The sequence below is a fragment of the Vigna umbellata genome, chromosome 5 (genome assembly GCF_029865625.1).
Source record: "Vigna umbellata cultivar VRB3 chromosome 5, Vumbellata_1.0, whole genome shotgun sequence".
Taxonomy (NCBI): Eukaryota; Viridiplantae; Streptophyta; class Magnoliopsida; order Fabales; family Fabaceae; genus Vigna; species Vigna umbellata.
Window position 1 is genome coordinate 7,174,451 of NC_142169.1, and position 6,786 is coordinate 7,181,236.

A 6,786-nucleotide genomic window follows, 5' to 3' on the forward strand; every position below is an offset into this window, starting at 1 on the left:
AGTGGGTTTTGTTCGCTCAACGACTATACTCGCTCAGGTAGAAGTGATCCACTCCCTCAGCGAGACTGCATAACTCTACAGCACCAAAACTGCAGAATTTGCACCCTTCAACCACTCATGACGTATATTATGCATCTTTTCCAACTTATAACACTCCTAGATTGTATTCTAAACTCAAATGAAGCTAAACAAATGTATCTAAATCAACCTAAACTCGTTTTAAACTATTTTACCACAATATTTCAATCTAAAATTAACATAAACCTCACTTTAAAAACCAAACTTTAATTATACAAGTTTTAGCTAATTTTTTTATTAACTTGAGGACTCTAACAAGTCATAAATGACTTACCAATACACTCAAAAATGACCATTTTGACACAAGACTTAAAATTCAAAATCTCACCGGTTCAAACCCCTAAAATAGACTTAAACAACTTTGTAAATACTCCAAAACGACTACCACTCCATTCTAACACACATATCAGCTAATTTTCATCCCAAACAAATTACAAATGACAAAAATAATAGCCTTGAAACAGTTGCTTCTTCACCCTAACACCTATTTCTCAAACTCACTTATCAAAACCTCCCTTTTTAACTTCACCACCCAAGTATTTGATCCTTCTTCCCTTCAAACACTTTGAATTAAAGTTCCAACATCAAAACAACTTCATCTTACATCATTCAAGATAACAAAGATATTTAATTTCATCATATCAAACATAGATCATACAATACAATAACATACATATCTAATTGAACCAACTTAGCATAATTACACAAACTAATACTCAATCAAGTTAATAAGCAAACAACCACTAAAGTTGTTATACAATTATAGTTAAGGATAAAACATCTAGATCCCCTTACCTTACACCGAAGCAACGAAGCTCTATAAACACCTAACCCTTCCTTAAAGCTCAATGAACTCTAGAAACGCCTACAAAACATCAAACAAAAATCAGAGAGAGTCCTTAGGACCTCTGATCAACAGGAAACTAGGAAAGGACATTACAACTCACATGTAACAAGAGATCATTAAGCATGATTTCAATTAAGAACGAAAAGAGAAAAATGAGTTGAAACTTACTAGCTCTATTGAAGAAACTAACAGGGTAGAAATGTAGACCTTGTTGTCGTGGTCGATTAGGTACCTCCAGATCGTCAGAGAGATGACTCAAGAGTTAGAACTCTTAGAGAGAACGTAGAGAATTCTAGAAAAAGTGGCTTTTAGAGAGATGGTACATTTTAAAAAAATGAAACTCGTTTATATATTTATAAATAAACCATCTAATATTAAAATAACCGAATCTCACTATTTTAAACTACTACAACTTCTAAAATATCATTTTATGAGGTTTTACATAATACGAATACATAATTTTGATATTATATTTAAATTTTATCTTTACTTTATCTTTAATACTATTTTAGAAATATTATTTTATATAATTAGTAGTTAATGTTTATCTATTCTTATTATATGGATGAGTGATTAAGAAGAAACATGATTTTAGGAAAGTGACTTTCAAGTCACATGATGTAAGAAAAATAACATAAAATACATACATATACAAAAAAGAATAATATATATATATATATATATATATATATATATAATATTTAACTAGAACTAATAACGAGGAAATATTGAATACGAGAATGGTGAATCAGAGATATAATATGTAGATATTTGGCTTGCATGTTAGGTTTGCTTGTATGGAGATATTCTTTCTAAAGAAGAAGAGTGTTAAAAGTTTGTTTAATGACATGCATTGATTAGCGACACTCATTTTCAAATCATCCTTAACTCTATAAGACTCAGACTTATATAGAGATTGATGTCTAAGTAGTGAAAAGAGAAAAAAGTTCTTATAGTTGGTTAAGGAGGTTAAGGACTCCTTTTCTATTAAGCTATAGAGGACTTACCCTTTCACGAGGAAAGCCAGAACCATGTATCACTATTGGTTTGAAATATTTTAAAATTTCACTTTTGGTGACAAGTGCAAGTCTTCTAAAATCCAAGTCAATATCATAAACAACACCTAACAAAATAATAATTAAAGATTGGAAAAGATTAATCTTATTCATTGTGAAATATGCATAGGGTTACATATATAGATGAAAGAAAGTACCAAACCTAAACAGAAGGAAACAAAATGAAACAAAATTAAAGCAAACATCATAATAGATGCAAAGCAATAAAAGCAAATCATAATATATGCAAAGAAATTAATTTGATGATGTGTATTAGCCCCCCTCAAATTGGAGAATCTATATTAAGCATTCCCAATTTGGAAAAAATAGATCTAAAAGGTGTATGCGTCAAAGGTTTTGTATAAATGTCAGCAAATTGTTACGATGAAGGGACATGCAGAAGATGAATAAGGCCTTGGTTGAGTTTTTCTCGAATAATGTGACAATCCAACTCAATATGCTTTGTACATTCATGGAAGCTGAGATTATGAGCAGTATGAATTGTTGAGCGGTTGTCACAGAAAAGTGACATAGGAGAAGGTTCACCAACTTGTAAATCCTGTAGAAGATAAAAGATCCATTGTACTTCACACACCATTGCTGGGTTTGGCCCACAGATTATGTCCATTTTGAGAGCTTTACATAATACGCTGATTTAGATTGTCAAATAATATTTTGTTACTTTTTTTTATTTTGTAGTTAATTGTTGTTATCATTATCATTATTTTGAAAATAAAATAATTTATTTAACTCTCTTTATTTTTTACTAGTGAAAACTTGTGTTAATTTTTTTAAAATAATGAAAAATAATAAATTTTTTATTATTGTTATTATTATAATTATAAAATTAAATATAAATAATTTCATAATTTTATTATAAATAAATTTGATTAGGTAATTTTTTAATTAAAAATAGTTACATTTATAAAAACGATCAGATTGAAAAAACAGTAATTAAATTTAAAAAGTAAAATGAGTAAAATAATTATTTTAATTTGGAAATTTTTTATTTAAGTAATAAATTTGAAAAACAAATATAAACACACAAAAAAAATATTTTTCTATATAATTATAAATAAACAAATATATTTTTGATTCATTGATAAAGGACGTGGCCATAATATAATACTAATTTTATTATAAGATGCGTTTTTCAAAATATGACATAAGACAATATGAAGAAATAAAATATGAAAACATATAGTATGAAAATAGGATCTTTATGTTATTTAAAAATAAAACATATATCAATTATAAGTCAGCTACATATCATGAAAAATTCGTATAAAAAATATTATAATATCAATTGTTGTTAATGTTCTTTATATTTTGGAATGCATGCAACATATATGAATTTTTACTCTGTACTAAACTAATTTTTCATCGAGACTAATTATTTAAAATTAAAATAATCAATAATAGCATTAACTTTTATATATTAAAACACTATTTTTTTCAAGTAATAATCTTTAATAGTTTGAGTTATATTTTTATTTTTATTTATACTTCTTTTTTATTCATCTCAACGTAACAATAAAAAAATAATATTGAAAATTATTTATTATATATAATTAATTTTCATATTCTCATTAGGTAAAAGAACTTAAAAGTAAAATATGTAATGAAAATGAACTGTTGTTAAAAATGTATTTAATATTACGTGATGAAGGATTTAATGGTGGTTGTAACATAAATACGAAGATTAAGATTTATTTATTTTTCTAATAATTCAAACAATAATACAAAAATAAACAATAATTAACTTTATAAAAAATAAACAGTTTTTTTTTATCCTACGTATATATTTTTGCAATTTTTACGATTATGAATGTTTTGAGTATAGTCAAACATATTTACCCAATTAATATTTTAGTTATAATTTGTAACTAGAGTTAGTTAAATAGTTATAATATGATATCATTTTCTGTATTTTTTTTAGTAATAAATAAGATAAAATATCAAACACAAATAAATCTCAAGTTGGATCTTACACATATAAAAATAAACTCTAAACTTAGTTACAAATTTTAATCTCAAATAAAATTCTATAATGCTGAAATCCAAGAACACTAAAATATAAAATGAGTATAAAAATAAAAAATATTTTACATTATTTTGTTTTGTTTAAAAATAATTATTTAAAAATATGTAATTTTATTTTTCTCAAACTTGATTAGGATATTTAAAGATACATCATAATCAAATCTTGAAGAGAACAAAAACTGAAGATTTAAAAAAAGATAAAAATCAAACCACTTCCATCAAATAAATTCTCTAAAATTGGTATATTTTTTTATTGTTAAATCTGCAATGTAAAGTAGCTAAATAACTGTTTATTTGGGGAAAATGTCAACACACAAAATAAATGAGAACAAATTTTGGTCAAGAGAAAATGATAAAAAGAATTAATTAGACACTAAATTACCCGTCTTCCTTTCTCTCTATATATATTTATTTAAAAGATTAAAACAATTTTAAGAAAAATTACAAAACAGTTGCAATATTATTAAAAATAAATAAAATATTAGTTTTGTGCCAACTTAAAAAATATTACACACTTTATGTTGCAGAGCATGTGAATAAATTAAATAAAATTTAATTAAATTCAAAAGATAACAATTATACTATATATAATTAAATTAGATTTCATTAAATTAAAAAATATTTTAAACATGACTTAATTATCACTAAAATTAGTTTTGATCGAAAACATAATTCCTGGATATATTTCTTAAATTAGATTCGATTAGATAATATCATTATGTTAATGCATTCAGAGTATATTTAATAAGATGATCAATTAAATAAGATACAGGTAATAATTACTATATTCAATTAAATTAGATTTTGTTACACTTAATCATTAATTAAATACTATTTAATTAAATTTAAATTGTTTAAATATGTTTATATAAGATAATTGCTTGAATATAAGTTGAACTAACTTTCACGATAAAATTATATTAGATTAGAAAAGATAACTTTATTTATCCAATTTAATTTACTATCGTCATTAATTGAAGTATATTTAAATATATAAAATATAATTTTATAAGTATATTCATATTTATAATACTCTATATAATAACACAAAGCAAGGTGATATTTATTTCACCAATACTTTTTGTTATTTTGAATTTTCTTCATACTTTCTTTATGGAAGAAACACAGCAATGTCAGAAAAAAATGATCATAAAGATTTATTCTTCATGTCCTAAGAATCGTGAAGGAGTATGCGAATTGAAGAATAAAAAGGGATATTATGCAGAAGCTATATGGGTTGATGTGAAAAATGCATCAAAATCTTCTCAGAGTGATAGAAGAAAAGATAAGGAAATGTTGCAGAAAGAGTGGAAGAAAAGAGAGAAGCAACAAAAGATAGAAGATGCAATGAGAATGGACAGATGCAAAAGGATGCAGTGTTGGACGATGATGAAGCGTTTGATGGTGGGAAGATATGCATGGGTTTTAAAGAAGAACGATCAAAACAAAAAGATAATAAATTTGTCGGATATTGAGTTAAAGTTGAAAAGATTGGAGTATTCAAAAGTTAATGACTTTGCAGAGGACATGAGGAAGGTGTTCTCTTATCCATTAGGATATCCTCCCAAAAGTGAAGTTCACAGAATTGCTAGAGAGATTAGTCAGAGTTTTGAGCTTAACTGGACAACAATGAAAAAAAAGTGGATATTTCAAAAAAATTAGAAAAACAAAATTTGTAATGAATTTTATTTTGTGTCTTATTCAATAAAATAATGATTTAAAATTTTTAATATTATTTTATATTTTAATAATTTACATGATATAATATACTCTTATATACTATGTATACAAACAAAAATACTATAAGTTATATACTAATGATGTAAATATTTGATTCTGAATCTAGTTTATCTTTGAGTATCGTAATAGTATTTTATCTTTGTCTAAGTTTGTATTATGGTATTCTTAGATTTTAGAATAATTAAATTTTATTTCAGATTATCTTACATTTTTCAATATAAATATTAGGAATGATACGGTGGTTTCATATTGCAACCAACAATAACCCTAAAGAACCTAACAAAATGATAAAGGCCGAAAAGATATTGCTTATTTTTCGAGATCCTGTTATAGAATAAATCAATACTTCTTTTGATTTTTTTTTTTAAATATTCATTACCCCTTCTTTTTATTTTTAAGAATAATAATTGTGGAATAAAAAACCCCGAAATTTTACTTAATAAAGATACTTTTTTCATTGATTATTTTCTAAGTTCTATATTGGTTGTAGGTCCAATATAGATGTTATTGATATAAAAAGTTTATATGTCATAGAGATTAAAATAAGAATGAAAGTGGTATGAAAAAAAAATGAAGAAAAAAAGTTAAGATTTCGTTTGGAAAGACCTTTCTACATTGGTTGACATTGGTTATGGTTGCAACCAATGTAGAAAATCACATTCGATGTTGTTGTAACTTTATATAAGAGTCATCTCAAGCTATCTTTGTGCAATCAATTTGAAAAATGTTCTAAATTATTTAAAAACTTTCACATACAGACTAGAAACTAGAAAAAACATGTTTTAGAGTTTCTCTATTGAATAAGTGACTTTATGATTATAGATTGAGTAAATCACATTGAAAATAACCTTTTGAATTTGTTTTCTTCTTCTCATCTTTTTGCTACAAGTTGTTCAAAAGAGCTTATTCCTTTTTCTTAACTGTTGGATATGCTTATTCGTGATTAGTGGTATTGGGGGTGTTAAGTGTGATAGGTTTTATAAGTGATTGCAAAATATCGTGGTATTTGTGTTTTATTATTTC